This window comes from Rhinatrema bivittatum, chromosome 2 (assembly GCF_901001135.1).
Source record: "Rhinatrema bivittatum chromosome 2, aRhiBiv1.1, whole genome shotgun sequence".
Classification (NCBI taxonomy): Eukaryota; Metazoa; Chordata; class Amphibia; order Gymnophiona; family Rhinatrematidae; genus Rhinatrema; species Rhinatrema bivittatum.
Genome location: NC_042616.1, coordinates 553,676,459 through 553,694,739, shown reverse-complemented (window position 1 = coordinate 553,694,739; position 18,281 = coordinate 553,676,459). Strand labels below are relative to the sequence as shown.

Here is an 18,281-nt window from a genome sequence, read left to right as displayed (position 1 = left end):
TTACAAGCTAATTCCAAACTCCTGTCCATAAATTCTTTCTCATATTTAAGAATGTTAGTGGTGCTTGATAGTCCTGTACTGTATATGAGCATATCTATCATCTATCATCATTGCAAGCTAAGAAAAATAGACACCTCCTGGATCCCTAGAATCCGTTAAATATGAGTGAACACATATTTTTATTTAAATCAATCACCACATTCTAGTGGAATTTCTAAATAAGCACGTCAGTCTGCTCATTTGACTTGCACTTCTTGTGATCTGTTTTGATCAGATAATCGGGTCATTGATAAACCTACTTTCACATAATGGGATTTAATTTAATGTAAGAAATTGAATCAATTACATTACTAGATTCAGTCTTTTCTGATGAATAAATATTCAGTATATATCCAAAACAGGTTTTAATCAGCTGCACTCTCTGATGGTTACTTTAAAACGAGTGCACGTGCACCCATATACACATGCATGTGGTGTAAGATCAGATGCACTTGAATTTTATATTGTCTGTGCAAGTGTGCACGCATTATATAAAATATACTTTGCGCATGTATGTGTGCTCCTAATTTTAAGCAGTTACTCTCATGTTTTCCTTAGGACTTGTTAGTTTTTACATGCAAAAGTGAGCAAATTTTATACCATTTTTACCAATTAGTTCAACAGTTTGCCCAGTCTATTTCTAAGTCTTTAACACCCCTCTGGGTCTTCAGCCTGCACTCCCCATTTTTACCAGATCCCTTACTCATTCAGTTTTTGGCTGTAAAGAATATTATTCTGACTTACATCTGATAAAGTGCAGAAATAAAAATGTGCGTAACAGCTGATTATGCACAGAGTTTGCAGGTAATAAAATTGAAATTTATGCATGTAAATATTGGCTTCACCCTGGAACACCTCTGATCCACATCAAATTCAATCCTTTTTTACATGAGCAAAGTTATTCGTGCATTGGTACTTGCACGTGTATGTGCGATGATTATATAATAACTCTAGTGTGAATAAGTGCTACTTGTAAGCACATCTACTATTTTGAGCGCTCATCTCTTTTAAAATTCACCTTTATATTTATTTCACATACACTAATTTTATTATATCAATGTATATATTTTTGGAAGAATGAAACTATTTGTCATGCATATTTTTTTGATCAACTGACACATAGTACAGATAATTGTCCATAGAAATCTGTAGCTTTTTAGTAATTGGATTCACTTAAATTATTCTTGGAATCTGTTGCGCCAGGAGGTGGACCCTTGGCCTAGTGCAGGATTGGTAGGCTTCCTGGTCGGATCTAGAGAGCGCCTGCCATCTGGAGGCGGAGCATAAGAGGAGACAGAGGCTAGCTGGAGCTTTGCCACTAGCAACCCTAGGTAAGCCCGGGTTGAGCCCTTGGGTACCCAGGCCGCCTGGTCTTAGGTGGGCCTCGCAGGATCTCCTTAATAGGAAGCTCAGGGGTGTGCCCACCACGATCAAGGGTGTGCGGTTGATACTCAGGCCGGAAGTCCTGGATACCTGAGAAGGCCAGAAGAGAGTCTCTGAATGTATGACAAGGATCAAGGACAGATTCAAGGAAGCGTGGTCAGCCAATGCAAGGGTCAGAGCCAGTAATCAGTCTGTGGATAGTCAGGCAAAGCAGAGGTCAGTTACCAGTAGTCAGTCTGTGGGTAGTCAGCCAAAGCAGAGGTCAAGTTCAAGGAGACAGTCAGATGTGGTTGAGTTCAGGCAGAGGTCAGTTTCAGGCAGCGTGCAGATGTGGTCATTGAAACAGGCAGAAGGTAAGAGGCAGGCAGCAATCAAACATAGTCAAGGGAAGCCGAGGGCGTACCAAGAAGACAGACCGAAAGGTACTACCTGGGGAGACAAGGAGACAGAAGGACGCTGGATCAGGAGGACATAGACTGGAACAGGACTGGAACGAGACTGGAAACACAGACTGGAATGCAGAGGCAAACAAGAAATCACAAGGATTGACCCAATTGCCAAGGCAAGGAAGTCAGGGCAGAAGCTTCCTGATATAGGTCCCTCAATCAGGGCGCGCCACAGAGCTGGGACCCGCCCCTGCCCCTATAGGGTGCCGGGAGGTCCATGCACGTGCACCTAGGGGCGGGGCTGATGCCACGGAGTACACCAAGCCCCACCGTGAGGCCTGGCTGGAAGATGAGGGCCCAGCAATCGCCGCCGTGGGACACCAAGGCCTAGCCGTGCTTGCCTCCACTGCAGGGGAGGACGACACAGGACCCCTGGATTTGCTGGAGAGGTGAACAGGTACGTGCGCTGGCCGAGTGAGAATGGGGCATGCAACAGTATCCCCCTTTCTAGGCCTCCTTCTCCTCGGGTGAGGCTTGTCAGGGTGCGCCCTATGGAAGCCCCTGAGGAGGTCTTTGTCCAAGACGTTTTGTGAGGGCTCCCAGGAGTTCTCCTTGGCCCCATACTCCTCCCAAGAGAGTATATACTCCCATCATCCTCGACGCCGACGGATGTCAAGGACTTCTCTTACCTGGAGGGTATGCTTTGGTGTGTGGACACTTGAGGCGGAGGTAAATCTTTGCAGGAAGGCCAAGATAGCACAAGTGGTTTCAGAAGAGAAACATGGAAGGTATTGTGGATACCCATGGATCGCGGCAACTGTAGCTGGTAGGTGACTGCTCCCATTCTCCAGAGGACGGGAAATGGCCCAATGTACTTGGGTAATGTCCACACTGGAGCTAATGCTGCACTCAACACGATTAGTCTAAACCCGACAAGTGCAAATAAACTCTTATTGATCGAGATTCATAAGATATTTGTTTGTTTATTCTCACATATGGCAACTCCACTTTGTTAAACACAGTGTTATGAAGCAAATCCCCCACTGGCATTTGGGTGCCAGGGGATGTGAGGGGAATCGCAGCCTAATATGCTTGGTACTTAGCAATACCTTTTGTCTGGGTCTGAAGAGTGGAGCAGCTCTTCTATGGGTGTCAGTTAACTTCTTAGCATGTTCTGCGGCTTGGGTGAGTCGTTCTTTTACTTGGTTCAATACATTACGGATACTTTGCACTGTGAATTGCGCTGCTGGCAAAGGCACAGAGAGTGGTACCGGCAATGGGAGTCGTGGTTGGCACCCGAATACCACAGCAAATACCACAGGGCAGCAGCAAGGTGCGTATTATGAGATAATTCGGCCCAAGGGAGCGAGTTGGCCCAATTATTTTGCTGATCGTTTACGTAAGATCTGAGGAAAACTTTCAAGGTCCAGTTAGTTCTTTCGGCTTGGCCGTTCGTCTGAAGATTGTATGCTGAAGTGAAGCTTAGTTGGATATTAAATTTTTGGCACAAGGACTGACAATACTTCATGGTGAATTCTGGGCCTCTATCGGATACAATGTCTTTCGGTAGCCCATGAAGTCAGAAAATGTGATTCAAGAACAGTTTAGCAAGTTCGGGAGCCAATGGGAGACTCCGAAGTGGATAGCCTAGTGGTTAGAGCAGTGGGCTACGAACCAGGGGACCAGGGTTCAAGTCCAGCTGTCGCTCCTTGTGATCTTGGGCAAGTCACTTTACCCTCCATTGCCTCAGGTACACATCTAGATTGTAAGCCCTCTGGGGATAGGGAAATACCTACAGTACCTGAATGTAAACTGATGTGATATCTCAGATCGAATGTCGGTATATAAAAATAAATAAATCTTGGAAAAGTGGTCAATTATGACCTAGATGGCAGTGTTATTAGAAAATGGTGGAAGATCGGTGATGAAATCTGTAGATATGCTAGCCCATGGTTCATTGGGCACTGGTAGTGGCCGCAGGAGTCCCCATGGCTGGCCAGTGGGTGGCTTCTGTTCTGCACATATTGAGCATGAGTCCACATATTTACAAGAGTCTGACACCATGCAGGGCCACCAGTAAAAACACCTCAGCATTTCTAGGGTTCGTGCTTGACCAGGATGGCCAGCAAGTTTTGAATCGTGGGCTCAGCGGAGTACACGTTCACATAACCGACGTGGGACAACTGTTTTACCAGCCGGTACAGTTGTAGTTACTGCAAGGGACATGCAGGCCGGGTCAATGATGTGCCTTGGGATGTCTGGGGTATCTTCAGGCTCAAGAGAGCTTGAGAGTTCATCAGCACAAAGGTATTTGGAGGCTGGGCAGTAATGCAACTCAAAGTTGAGTCAAAAAAGCAAACATAATGTTGGGAATTATTAGAAAGGGAATGATGAATAAAACGGAAAATGTCATAATGCCTCTGTATTGCTCCATGGTGAGACCGCACCTTGAATACTATGTACAATTCTGGTCGCCGCATCTCAAAAAAGATATAACTGCGATGGAGAAGGTACAGAGAAGGGTGACCAAAATGATAAGGGGGATGGAACAGCTCCCCTATGAGGAAAGACTAAAGAGGTTAGGACTTTTCAGCTTGGAGAAGAGAAGGGCTTAGGGAGGATATGATAGAGGTGTTTAAAATCATGAGAGGTCTAGAACGGGTAGATGTGAATCAGTTGTTTACTCTTTCAGATAATAGAAAGACTAGGAGGCACTCCATGAAGTTAGCATGTGGCACATTTAAAACTAATCGGAGAAAGTTTCACTCAACGCACAATTAAACTCTGGAATTTGTTTCCAGAGGATGGGGTTAGTGCAGTTAGTATAGCTGTGTTTAAAAAAGGATTGGATAAGTTCTTGAAGGAGGAGTCCATTACGTGCTATTAATGAAATTCACTTAGAAAATAGCCACTGCTATTACTAGCAAAAGTAACATGGAATAGACTGAGTTTTCGGGTACTTGCCAGGTTCTTATGGCCTGGATTGGCCACTGTTGCAAACAGGATGCTGGGCTTGATGGGACCCTTGGTCTGACCCAGTATGGTATGTTTTTATGTTCTTATGCTCTTATGGTCTCGGGTTTAATAATTGCACTTCCTTGAGGTGCTCCAGATTCTTGTGATCTGTGAATATAATAAATCAGTGTTGAGCCCCCTCCTGCCAGGGGCGCCACTCTTGGAGTGCGAGTTTAACAGCAAGTAGTTCCCGATCACCAATAGTGTAGTTCTGCTTCACAGGCAAAAATTTATGAGAATAAAAGGAACATGGTACCAGTCTACCCTTGGAGGAGTACTGACTTAGTACTGCACCAGCTCCGATAGCGGACGCGTCTTCTTCGACGACAAATGGACATCTGGGATCAGGATGTCATAAACAGGGTCCAGAGCAGAATGCTTCTTTTAATGCATGGAATGCTGATTGAGCTTGAGGACTCAAAACTCGGAGATTAATACCTTTCTTGGTCATTGCGGTGAGTGGAGCGGCTAATGTTGAGTAGTTGGCTATAAAGCTTCTATAATAATTCGTGAATCCAAGAAATCTTTGTAAGGCCTGGAGGCCGACTGGCTGGGACCAGTCACGAATTCCCTGGAGCTTTTTGGGATCCATAGTAAATCCTTGATTGGAAATAATGTACCCTAAGAATGTGGACGATTCTGCTCAAAGATGCACTTCTCAACCTTTGCGTAAAGGTGGTTTTCTCTGAGGCATTGGAGGATGGTTCTGGCATGGGAGCTATGGGACTTCAAGTCTCCTGAGAATATCAGGATGTCATCTAAGTACACCACTACAAAAGAGTAAAGGAGATCTCTAAGGATTCCATTCATCAGTCGTTGGAACACCACAGGGGCATTGCAAAGGCCAAAAGGCATCACTATGTACTCGTAGTGGCCATCCCTGGTGTTAAACACGGTTTTCCATATGTCCTTGGGCTGGATGTGCCCAAGGTTGTACGCTCCTCAAAGATCGAGCTTCATGAAGATCTGAGCTCCTTGTAGACGGTCGAATAATTCACTGATGAGAGGTAATGGGTAGCAATCTTTATGGGCAATGGCTTTTAGCCCTCGGTAATCGATGCAAGACCGAAGTCCTCCATCCTTCTTCTTAATAAAAAGGAAACCTGCTCCTGCTGGCAAATCAGAAGGCCTAATGAATCCCTTACTGAGGTTTTCCTTTATATATTCGGACATCGCCTGGGTCTCGGGAAGTGAGAGTGGATAGGTCCTACCCTTGGGAGGTGTAGTACTGGGTAGAAATTCGATAGGACAATTATATTTTCAGAGTGGAGGTAATGTGTCTGCTTTCTTTTTCAAAAAGACATCCTCAAAGTCAAAGTACTGAACCTGTAAGCCGGCGAGGGTGGTCATTGCTGGAGATACTTGTTTTAGGCAGTTCTTTTGACATTGTGCGCCCCACTGAACTAGCTGGAGGGATTTCCAGTCAAATTGGGGTCCATGAGCCTGGCGCCAGGGGAGGCCCAGTATAACTGGGTGTGTTGAATGCTCTAGGACTTATAGGGACATCTCTTCTTCATGTAGAGTTCCCACGGTGAGACAGAAAGCCACCGTGCGGTGCGTGATACGTTCGGGGAGATGTTTGCCTTGAATAGAGGCTATGCAAAGAGGACCTTCTAGAAGTTGTACTGAAATTTTCAGAAGGTTCACTATGTCATCCATTATGAAGCTGCCACTGACTCCTGTATTGATGAGAGCAGTGGTGGCACAGGATAGAGACTCCATGGATAGAGTAACAGGTAGTAGAAGTTGGGGGCCGGTGACAGTAGCTCCCAAGCTCATGACCCCTTCCAGGCTTAGGCCTTGAAGTTTTCCAGATGGACTGGACAAGATTGCCTCAGATGTCTAGAGGCACCGCAGTAAATGCATAGGCCCTGCTTCTTATGCCGAAGACGCTCCTCAGGAGACAACCGCCCACGGTTGACTTGCATTGGTTCTTCATTTGAGGAAGGTGGTGCTGGTAGAGCCTTGAGCTGAGGGCTAAGGGCACATGCTGGGCACTGAGCAGGAGGCTGGGGTGCCTTCACATCATGGTGCCATTGTCTGAGGCGATGGTCAATTTTCCCAGCGAGGGAAATCAGGTCCTCTAAAGATATGGGAATCTCACGGACAGCAAGTTCATCTTTGAGAGCAGGTGACAGACCCTCGAGGTAGAGTGCCCATAGGCAATCCTCTTGCCATCCCAGTTCCGTTGCCAAAGTCCAGAACTCCACCGTGAACTCCGAAAGGGATATGGAACCTTGACGAAGGTGGAGTAGTTGATGGCCAGCAACCCCCTGACAATAAGGATCTTCAAAGGTCCGTTTGAAGGTGGTGATGAACTGGGACAGTTGCGTGAGGATAGGGTCAGCACGCTCTCAAAGTGGAGAAGCCCATGCCAGAGCCTTCCCCTCAAGGTGAGAGAGAATGAAGGTTATCTTTGTAGACTCCTTCTGGAACAAGGAGGGTTGGAGAGCAAATTGCATGAAGCACTGATTGAGGAAGTCTTGGCAGAGGCGTGGATCCCCATTGAAGCGAGAAGGTACTGGCAGTGCCAGTGATGCTCTTGGTAGCAGGGTAGAGGTTAGGCCCACTGGATTGGCCATTGCTGCGTCCTGCATTTGAGAGTCGAGTTCCTCTAAGGAGGAGGCTAGACTCTCTATGGCTCTATGTTGTTCTTGAATAGTTGCGGCCAAACCCGGGATGGTCTGAATGGCAGGACACTCTGCCAAGTCCATGGCCTTGGCAACCTGTTGCGCCAGGAAGTGGACCCTTGGCCTAGTGCAGGATTGGTAAGCTCCCTGGTCGGACCCAGAGAGCGCCTGCCAACAGGAGGCGGAGCACAAGAGGAGACAGATGCTAGCTGGAACTTCGCCATTAGCAACCCTAGGTACCCCCGGGGTGAGCCCTTGGGTACCCGGGCCGTCTGATCTTAAATGGGCCTCGCAGGATCTCCTTGATAGGAAGTTCAGGGGTGTGCCCACCATGATCAAGGGTGCGTGGTTGATACTCAGGCCAGACGTCCTGGATACCTGAGATGACCAGAAGAGAGTCTCTGAATGTATAGCAAGAATCAAGGCCAGATTCAAGGAAGCATGATCAGCCAATGCAAGGGTCAGAGCCAGTAATCAGTCTGTGGATAGTCAGGCAAAGGAGAGGTCAGTTACCAGTAGTCAGTCCGTGGGTAGTCAGCCAAAGCAGTGGTCAAGTTCCAGGAGACAGTCAGATGTGGTTGAGTTCAGGCAGAGGTCAGTTCCAGGCAGCGTGCAGACGAGGTTGCAGAAACAGGCAGAAGGTCAGAGGCAGGCAGCAATCAAACCTAGTCAAGGGAAGCCGAGGTCAGTACCAAGAAGACAGTCCGAAAGGTACTACCTGGGGAGACGAGGAGACAGAAGGACGCTGGAACAAAAGGAGGCTGGAACAGGAGGACACTGGAACAGAAGAATGCTGGAACAAGAGGACGCTGGAACAGGACTGGAACGAGACTGGAACGAGACTGGAACGCAGAGGCAAACTAGAAATCACAAGGATCGACCTGATTGCCAAGGCAAGGAAGTCAGGGCAGGAGCTTCCTGATATAGGTCCCTCAATCAGGGTGCGCCGCGGAACTGGGACCCGCCTCTATCCCTATAAGGTGCGGGGCGGGCCGCACACGCGCGCCTAGGGGCATAGCCGATGCCATGGAGGACGCCGAGCCCCGCCATGAGGCCTGGCTGGAAGATGAAGCCCCGGCAACTGCTGCTGCGGGACGCCGAGGCCTAGTCGTGCTTGTCACCGCTGCAGGGGAGGACGACCCGGGATCCCCAAAGGAGCTGGAGAGGTGAGCAGGCACATGCGCAGGCCGAGTGTGGACAGGATGCGCAACAGAATCTTGAGGGCAAATATGTTAAAAAAAAACAACAACAAAAAAACCCCAGAAACTATCATAACAGCAGATGTTCAGCTGAAAAAAAAGATATTTGGCAAGGCACAAGTAAAGATATTCACACAGTGCATTAAGAGGGGCTATGAGATAAATGCATTTGCATCTTTTATTCACCTCCCAGAACCCTTAAACCCAAATATAGGGTTCTATTTACTAACCCACAATTCACTAGACTGCAGTAACGAGTATTGGTGATAAAACAGACATTGCTGGGAAAAATACCACAGCTTAGCTGATTTGAAAAAGTACTGTATGATGGTGGCCCCACATCCCAGGGTAGCCTATCTTTTAAAAGATCCAAGCAGCCAGCACACTGTTGTCCCCCATTGAGTACCAACCCCAAGAATAAGCCTGGGGGTCTATTGAGACCCTACTCCCAACCCCTGCCACCCTATAAGGTAAGCAAAGTAGAAAACGTAATGTAAAAAAGTGCAAAATCCCTGGCCCTGCTCCCTTTTCAAAACCTTGTCCTCTTTGATTTAAAAAGATTCCCCATTCCCTTGGCCCACATAATAGGGGCAAATGTTCCTATGTGGCCAACTAAGGAGTGCTCTAGGCTCCACTGGACCACAAGGGAGCTGTTGTAATTGCTGATGGGGCATTGGGCGAGCCAGGGTCCAGGGATTTTATACTTTTATACATTACTTTTTTAACTTTGGCTGCCTCACAGGTAGTGGGGGGGGGGTTTGAGTCGTAGGTTTCAATAGACCCCCCCCCCAGGTTTTTTAGTCTACAGAATTGTGGGCAGTATGTGGTCCACTTGGGACCTTTAATGAAACATTTCGGGAGCATCACGATGTGCATTAGCGTCCTGATGCTCCTGTGGAAAATTAGTTACACCAATGGAAGTGTAACTAACTTGTAATTAAATATGACTTGTGAATTTTGAGACAAACCAAGTTATTTTATTTGCATGGGATCAACTATTAATGATATAATTTGCCTGTGTTTTGCATGCATTTCCATGTAAAAAAGGCTTATTTTAAAACCAGTGTAGTCAGGTTTTTTGGTGGGGAAGATAATGCACAGTAGTTGAAATGCCACATATTTTCCCTACATTGAAACATTTACCGCAAGGTAAACATTGCTTAGCTGCTAAATCACCGCCATAGTTAGTTCTGCTTGAGATGAGACAAATTCAGGGTTGGAGAGCTGTTACTTTCAGGCAGTTCCATTCATTGTTATGACTTGGGGGTGAGTAAAACATTGCATTTTTTACAAGTATCTTGAGTTTGCCACTTCCCAGTAAGCAATATGTCCTATATCCTGTAGTAATGTTCATACTGTGTGCTGTCTTAGATACTTTCATTTTGCAATGATAGCAATTCTTCTTCATGCTGTATAAACAAGGCCATTGCCCGTACCTCAAAGGTATGAATTGAGCACAAACACTCGCAGACGGAAAACAAATATAAGGAAAACTCTAAAAACAGTAACTTATAATGCTATGTAAGATGCATCTACATACTGGGGCACATTCACTAAAGGTTGCTAATACTTTTACAGGGTCATTCATTAAATCACGTTAGGGCCCTATGGCGTGGTAAATGGTGATTAACATGCAATAAATGTGAGATATTTATTGCGTTACATGTTAGTATGTAAATATGATAATTCGTATGCAAAAGCTAGACATTTATGCTAATTAGGGTCTCCTACCACATTTAGTGATGAAATAATGTGCAAGAAAGTGGATTTTAACATACTCAAAAAAGTTTTTATTGCTTTACAGCAGCCGTTATCACAGATCACAGCTATTATCTCTGCTATTATCACCTCCAATAAAATGAGGCCTTCTATCAGGCCTTCTACCAGGCCTTCTATCAGACTCCTACCAAGCCCTCCAGGACCAATAGAAACACCTTTTCTTACCTGGCCTGTCTTCCTAAAGCTACAATGTTAGGGGGAAGTTTACTTGTAATGGGATACTGCTTGCTTCAGGCTACTCGGTGGCAACAACGACAACAGGAAACACGACAACATGCAAGGGAAGTTCCAACCCCTCCTAGCGAAGTCTCTGTACCGAAGCAAAGCCACTGGGTCTGCTGGTTGAGTGTCCTAACCCAAGGCAGCACTGGCCACGCAGGAGGGCATGGCCATGATACAGGGAGCACATCTTTCATCTATGAATCACATTGCTGGGCATACCAGATGAATACATAGTTAGCATGTATTGCCTTAGCTCTCATGCTATCATGGAATTATATGAAGAACACTATACTGGGCCTCACCAAACTTTTGTTCATCCTGAATTTCATGGCATCTGGCTCCTTCCAAATGACAGTCAGATTTTTCGGGAGAATGTCCCAAACCTCTTTTTTTCCTCTGTCTGGGCCAGGTCATAACAACATACATGGCCGCATTAATCAATACATAACATTCCCTCATGATGGAATTGAATAAAGGGTTGTATACCATTGCCAACTTTCCTAATGTTCTTGGAGCTATCAACTGCACTCACCTTTTCATCATCCCAACCCGTGGCAGGGAGGAGATCTAACACAACAGAAAGTTCTTCCACTCCCACAACGTGCAAGTGGTCTGTGATGCTCGAATGTGCATCCTCAACGTGGTCGCCAGATACCTTGGAGCAGAACATGATTCCTTTATACTTAGGCAATCGGCCCTATTTGAATTTTTTTGAAGATGGCTGTACGGGGGCGGTTAGTTCATAGGTAAGAGCAATGCTTCTTTCTATATAGCTTTTCCTGCAAGCATATACATGAAGAGATCAGCATGGATAAGTGCTTTTTAGGCTATTTCATTTTTTGCTTTATAATATTTTATTATGTTTTAGGATGTATTATTTAATGGTATTTTAGATTAGTTTTATGTTTTATCTTGCAATTTATGTCCTAATGTTATCTTAATTAGTTAAAGTTAATTAGCTTAATTAGTTAATTAGTTAATGTTGATTAGCTTAATTAGTTAAGTAGTTAATGTTATTAGTTACTGTTCATTGTAAACCGAGGTGATGTTTATTAACGTGCCGCGGTATATAAAAACCCATAAATAAATAAATAAATAAATCTTTGTTTCTTATGTATATTGTATCTGTTGGTATTTGATGTAAGCATGTGTGATGCTACCATGAACGTTGGTACATAAAAATAAATAAATAAATAAATATATTCCCTCTCCAGCTATATTATGGGAGTCTCTGTTTAGTGGACCCTTGGGCCAACCTGCAGGAGACTGGGAAAAGATGGTCAATGTCTCTAGTATATGGCGGGCTGTGAGGCAGATGTTCAGGCTGGACGTAGAGGTGCTCTTCACCCTGGAAGCTGGTACTCCCCCGGGAGGAGCCTGTAGGGGCCTGGCCGCTGGGACTTAGGCAGTAGTGGATCAGGACTGGGAACTGGAACCAGACTAGGACATTAGGACAGTACTGTAGCGGGGCTCAAGTTCTGGAACCAGGCAGGAACTGTAGCAAGACTCGGGTACTGGAACCAGGCAGGAACTGTAGCAGGCAAGCGGGAACCAAGCAGGTACTGTAGCAGGCAAGCAAGAATGGAGCGAATAGCAAGGCAGGTCACTCCGGGGCACAGCGCAACAGGGATCCGGTAGGTAAGCCCGTTGCAAGGCAAAGACTGGATGACTGCGGCCAGCTTATCAAGGCCGCGGCGTCTGATGTCAGGAATTGGGCGGAGTCACCACTGGCAGGAAATGGCCTAGAAAAGCACCCAAGTGGCGCGCGCGCACCTAGAGACAGGGCGTCCATGGAAGGCTTCCCGGCGGCACGGCCCTCGCAGGGACGCTGCCGAACAGGCCAGGGACTAGGCCAACAAAAGCGGGAACAGGTCCAGGAACACGGAGGTAAGGGTCTGGTCGTGGTGCTCGTGGCCAGAACTGCAACAAGCTATGTATTTCCAGCAAATGGCACTTACACCGGGAGAGGGGGGGAGTGTGGCTCTTGGGAATGTGACAGCATAGGTGACATGACAAGTGGCTTGTATAGTAGATCGACAAGCCATTCAGCCAGGGCCCAGCTTTCTGTCTCCATGCTGGAGAGGCCTGCTAATGTTGCCTACTAGGGATGTGAATTGGGTGCCCGATCGTTCCCGCTTTTGGTATCGTCTGGCCGTGGGAAAAAATGTTTTTCCCGCATTTCCCCATTTTTTTTTTAGTGAAAAATTGTTTTTTGGGTTAGTGCACGCTAACGGGAGTTAGCGAGCACTAAATCTCCGTTTGTGCGCGCTAACTCTTGTTAGCGCGCACTAACAAAAATAGCAAAAAATAACAAAAAGTAACAAAAATAAACGGTTTTTTGTTAGCGCGCACTAACCCGAAAAATGATTTTTACGAAAAATTGGGGGTAAAATTGATTGTTTCTTTCTTTTAACCGATTTCTAACGAATTTAGAAATATTGTATGATATTTCAATTCGTTAGAAAAACGATTCACATCCCTATTGCCTACCCAGTAAATACACTTGCCACAAAGCTCTGTGTGTAACCAGGGACTATACTCTTTCTACTGATTTTCTTTAGGCAAGTGGCTTATCAAAAACTCCCATTTGGAGGTATTGAAAGGTCACTTGTAAATCAAAACCATTTTGTGTCCACAGTGCAGGGACTCCTAGGTCAGGTGTGCCCTATTAGTGCTCTGTCAGCTAGGATGTCAGTCACAGTTTGTCTTGACCATCACACAGGTTAAAGAGAAGCTGGGGGTGTGCATTTAGGTCCTAGCACAGTCACTGTGTCATATCAGACAAAAGTGTATCTCTGGAGGACATACTGCAGAACTGCCAGGGATATGCACAATCATACCATAAGGTTGGTGTGTTATTGCTATGACATTTTTGTCAGCTGTGATATACAGTTTCAGTGGTAGAGGAGTGCTAGAAATGACTACAGAGAGCTTGGTAGAGAGTGACATGGACACATTGTGTAGGAATCCCAGAAGCTGTTTCCTATTCAGGAAGATCAGACGCAATATAAGCAAGCACTAGAGAATTCATATTGTGTCACAGTAAAAGGTGGCATGGACTTAGGTCTTTCCAATAGCCTTTTAAGTCTCATGTCAGATTAGAGCCTAGCTTCTATTGTCTGATAGCATGCTGTGTGTTGGCAGCGAGATCACAAATTCATGGTGGTGTGAATGATGCATCCATTCTGTTTACTGCAGGAGATTCAGGATATGATTGCAGGACATGGCTTCTCACACCAATCACTATTCCCAACATTACAGCGGAGACAAGGTACAAAGAGGCCTTATGTTCTATCCGCTGTGTCTTAGAATGCTCCTTCAGAGTTCTCAAAAGTAGATTTTGCTATTTGGACAAAACAGGGGAAGCTTTAATGTATGCCCCACTTAGAGTTGCTGAGATAGTGCTGCTCTTCTGTGTATTTCATAATCTGGCTCTATGGCATGGTCTCCCAGTAGACGTCATTCCCAATCTATCCCAGGATCCCCTGTGCCCCACTCACAGAAGCCGGAGAAACCACATGGACTACCAGCCAACTTTGGCAAAGTATCGTACAATGCTACTTTGCCTGTTAGTTATTATTTACTCCTTCCCCTTCCATGGAAGAGAGCCCAAAAGATTGTTTTGAGCTGGTCTCATCTCTATCTTTCTTTTACTCACAGGTCCCTGTCTGGGACAGTGTGTCATAGAAACCACTTAAGCATAGTTAGCCCATCTGGTCATATTGGAGCAATAGCTATAAGAGACTGTAGTAGACAATGTACGCACTAAATAAACCTAACACCAATGAGATGTGGCTGGCCTAATCTTTTCATAGTGATTACCAGTCAAAAAGACTAATGTCTCACTGTAGCCTTTGAATAGGACTGGCAAAACAGTATATAGAGCTTGCCCTAGCTGGTGCCTTCTTGTTTTCCTCGGCTATTTATTTATTTATTTATTTATTTATTTATTTAAGGTTTTTATATACCGGCATTCATGATAAGAATTACATCATGCTGGTTTACATATGAAGAGGAGTGAATAAATACATCAACTAGAACTATCGTGCAGGAAGAAGCAGTTACAAATAACAAGGAATGATAAACTGGGAGAAGATGGAAATAAAGGAAAGAGATTAGTAATGGCTAAAAACTATGTACAAGGAGACGGAGATGAGCTGCTTGTTTTAAATAAGTAGAAGGTGAAGGCAGTAGTTTGAGTCAGGGAAGGCTTGCTTGAACAGCCAAGTCTTAAGTCTTTTTCTAAAGGTGGGGAGGCAGGGCTCCTGTCTGAGATTGGGTGGGATGGAGTTCCATAACGGTGGACCAGCTGTAGAAAGGGCTCGATCTCTTAAGGTGACATGTCTGGTTGTTTTGGCGGGAGGTACTTGGAGAGATCTTTTGTAAGCGTCTCTGGTGGGTCTTGAAGAATTGTATATCTGGAGAGGGATTTGCAGGTCAAGTGTGGTGAGTTGATGGATGGTTTTGTATATAACAGAGATAGATTTGTAGATGATTCTGAAGTGAATTGATAACCAATGAAGATCTTTTAGGATAGGAGAGATGTGGTCTTTTAGAGAGATGTGGTTATGCCTTTTAAGAGAGATGTGGTTATGTCTTGGACCTTGTCCTAGCCCTCATATGTTGGTGAGATAGTGGCCTAGGGATGATGGAACCACAGCAGGGCCTAGAACATAGAGCCAAGTGTTCTAGAAGATATAAAAATCACAAGTCCCTCAGCTACTTAAAGGCACATGTTGAAGTTACAAACTGACACGATCATCAGTCATAGACTCCACATGTTACAGCCTGATTCTCTAGCTGACATCCATGTACATCTTAAAATATCCACATATACAATAGATACATAGTGTCACAGGGGCCTGCAAAGACACAGGTGACAGCACTGCTTTAGCTCACCTAGCACCTTGATAACAAGTATATACAGATCCACAATCCAGGCTAGAACAGAGGCGGCACCGTCTGTTGAAGTCTGCCTGTTCCCAAGCAATAGCAGGTCTCATTTCTGTCTGCTGTTGGGCTGTGAGGATTTTCTATCATACACAACTTCCTGACTCCTCCTCAGTTGTCACACAGCATCTTACACAGTGTTAGAGCAAGCTGCAAGTAGATGACATCATTTTTTGGGTGTGAGACCTAAAATAGCTTTGGTTTGGATTGCCTTTTAAGAGGAGTGAGGACAGAAGTAATGAACTCAGTCTAAGTAAACACATCAATTTGAAACTTAAAGAAGGCTATCATAAGTTACAAACTTTTAAACGATTAAAACCCTTACTGGACCAAAATAACTTCAGAACAGTTCTTCAAGTTTTACTGTTCTCCGGTATTGATTACTGTAATGCTCTATTCTTAGGATTACCAAAAAGCATAATAAGACCCCTACAAGTTCTTCAAAACACAGCAGCTCGTCTACTAACCAACACAAAAAAATATGATCATATCACACCAGTTTTGATCTCGCTACATTGGCTCCCCATACAATATCGTATAGAATACAAAACCCTCTGTATACTACACAGAACAATATATGGCGAAGGCACCAAATGGCTTAATGTCTCTATCAGATTACATACCCCCAAAGAAATCTAAGGTCAAGTAATAAAGCTCTCCCATCCATTCCTTCAGTTAAATTGGCACAATTAATGCAGGTCAGAAATAGGGGGATATCTCTCGCAGGTCCAAAGATATGGAATGAACTTCCTGAAAATATCAGATTGCAGCAGGATGATAAAATGTTTAAAAAAGACCTAATAATTTGGCTTTTTCATAAAGCCTTTGAGGAATACAACCAGCAGAAGTAGATGATGTATTCAGTTACAACTTTATGTTTAGTATTAGGTTTTATTGTCCTGCCTTTTTCTCAGTTTTTTTAACTATTTATTTTTTACATTTGATGCATAGTTATATTTAATTATTTTTACAAATATGCTTTTATGTCTTTTGTGATTTGAAGTGTACCTCATAGTTAAGAATTGTTCTTTTAAGTTTTCTTGGCTTTTATGGTATTGTTTTATGTTTATTTTATGACACTGTAAACCGTTGTGATGGAACCTCTCTAAATGACGGTATTTAACATTTTAAAAATAAAAATAAATAAATAAGACCTATGGGGTGATTAGTGTTATTCCACCTTAACACTATACAAGATTTACATATACAATATGTACTCTCTGGCCCTGGATTATATAGTTGCACATTTTGGCTCACTAGAAATGAACAACACCTAGGGATTTACACACTTTTCAAGTAGACCTCTGACTAAAGACTTACATAATGAAAGCATTCAGTGCTAAAGCCGGAGAGAAGGTCCAGTGTTTGGTCATAGGTGATAGATATTCACAATGAAAAAGGCCAATGGTTTCTTATAGCTGCACCATGATATTTATTTATTTATTTATTTGATTTTATATACCAACATTCAAAGTGAGTATCAGATCGGTTTACATGATAACTTGTGGGATAGTTTTACAACAGGTCATATTATCTTTACATTGTAACATTGTTAAAACAAGGCAACGAGTTATCTTAACAATATAACATGACATTTAAAACAGCATAACTATACAACCTATTGGTCACCAGTAGAGTGAAAACATAGCTACAGCACCTCTAGCCAAGCAATTATATACCTATTCCACCAGACAGTGTATGGAGGTGAACACTAACTAGATAGTGCCCATCTCACATGCATGCCTATTTACCCAAGACGTAGCTAAGAGAATGCTGTCTGATGAAGGCTACAGAAGCGAATAGTGAAGCTCCACAGTAAGGAGTTTCCTGTTTTGCTCTTGCTGTCTTCCTTGGGAGCATAAAATTAGTTTTCTGTTTAATGGTCTAGGCCATATAATCTTGCATGTGAGACATGTACCTAATTGCAATAGCCAATGGCACTCTAGCATGCAAGGTCATATGGCTCCTAACAATTTTACCTAGTGAACCCTTAAGACAAAAACCACATAATAAAATGACGCAACTAGAAAATTAAGTTACAAAACATGTGACCACTTTATTAAACAATTGTCAATAGAATCAAAGCAAATCAATATTTTTGGTAATCTCATTCTGCAAGGACAAGGGATCAGATAACTGAAATGACATTTCAGTTACAATGACAATTTCATTGTAACAAAAAACATAGAAAGAGGAAGTGGCAACCCAAAAGCTACAGTACAGCTCTAATGTTAGTTATATCAGCACAACTATGTGATGGCAAGCGAAGGCCTAGAAAGTCCATGTTGAAAGTGTGTGCTCAAAGAGAGGACAGCTTAAGGTTCAAGTCTGCAAAGATCAAGAAGATAGTCCACACAGTCCATGTTGAAAGAGTGCACTCAAAGAGACAACAGCCTAAGGACCAAGACAGCAGAATTCAAGTAGCAGGAAGCAGGACCAGAATTGAAGAGTGCAGCATGGAGGCAGCAGGACCAGGAGATTGATAACAGCATGGAGGCAGGAGGCCAAGAGATGATACAGCAGCATGGAGGCAGGAGGCCCAGGAGATGACACAACAGCATGGAGGCAGCATGAGGATGAGACGAGAGGAGAATCAGCAGAACCAGGAGATGAGATATGATGAGAACACACACCAGCAGCAGAACCAGGAGATGAGATATGATAAGAGACACCAGCTG

General features: G+C 44.2%; 1 protein-coding gene across 1 annotated transcript in view; it reads left to right on the top strand.

The window, feature by feature from the left end:
- Positions 1 to 18,281, top strand: part of DOK6 (docking protein 6) — a 1,072,962-nt gene that overhangs the window by 857,070 nt on the left and 197,611 nt on the right. The window lies entirely within an intron of this gene.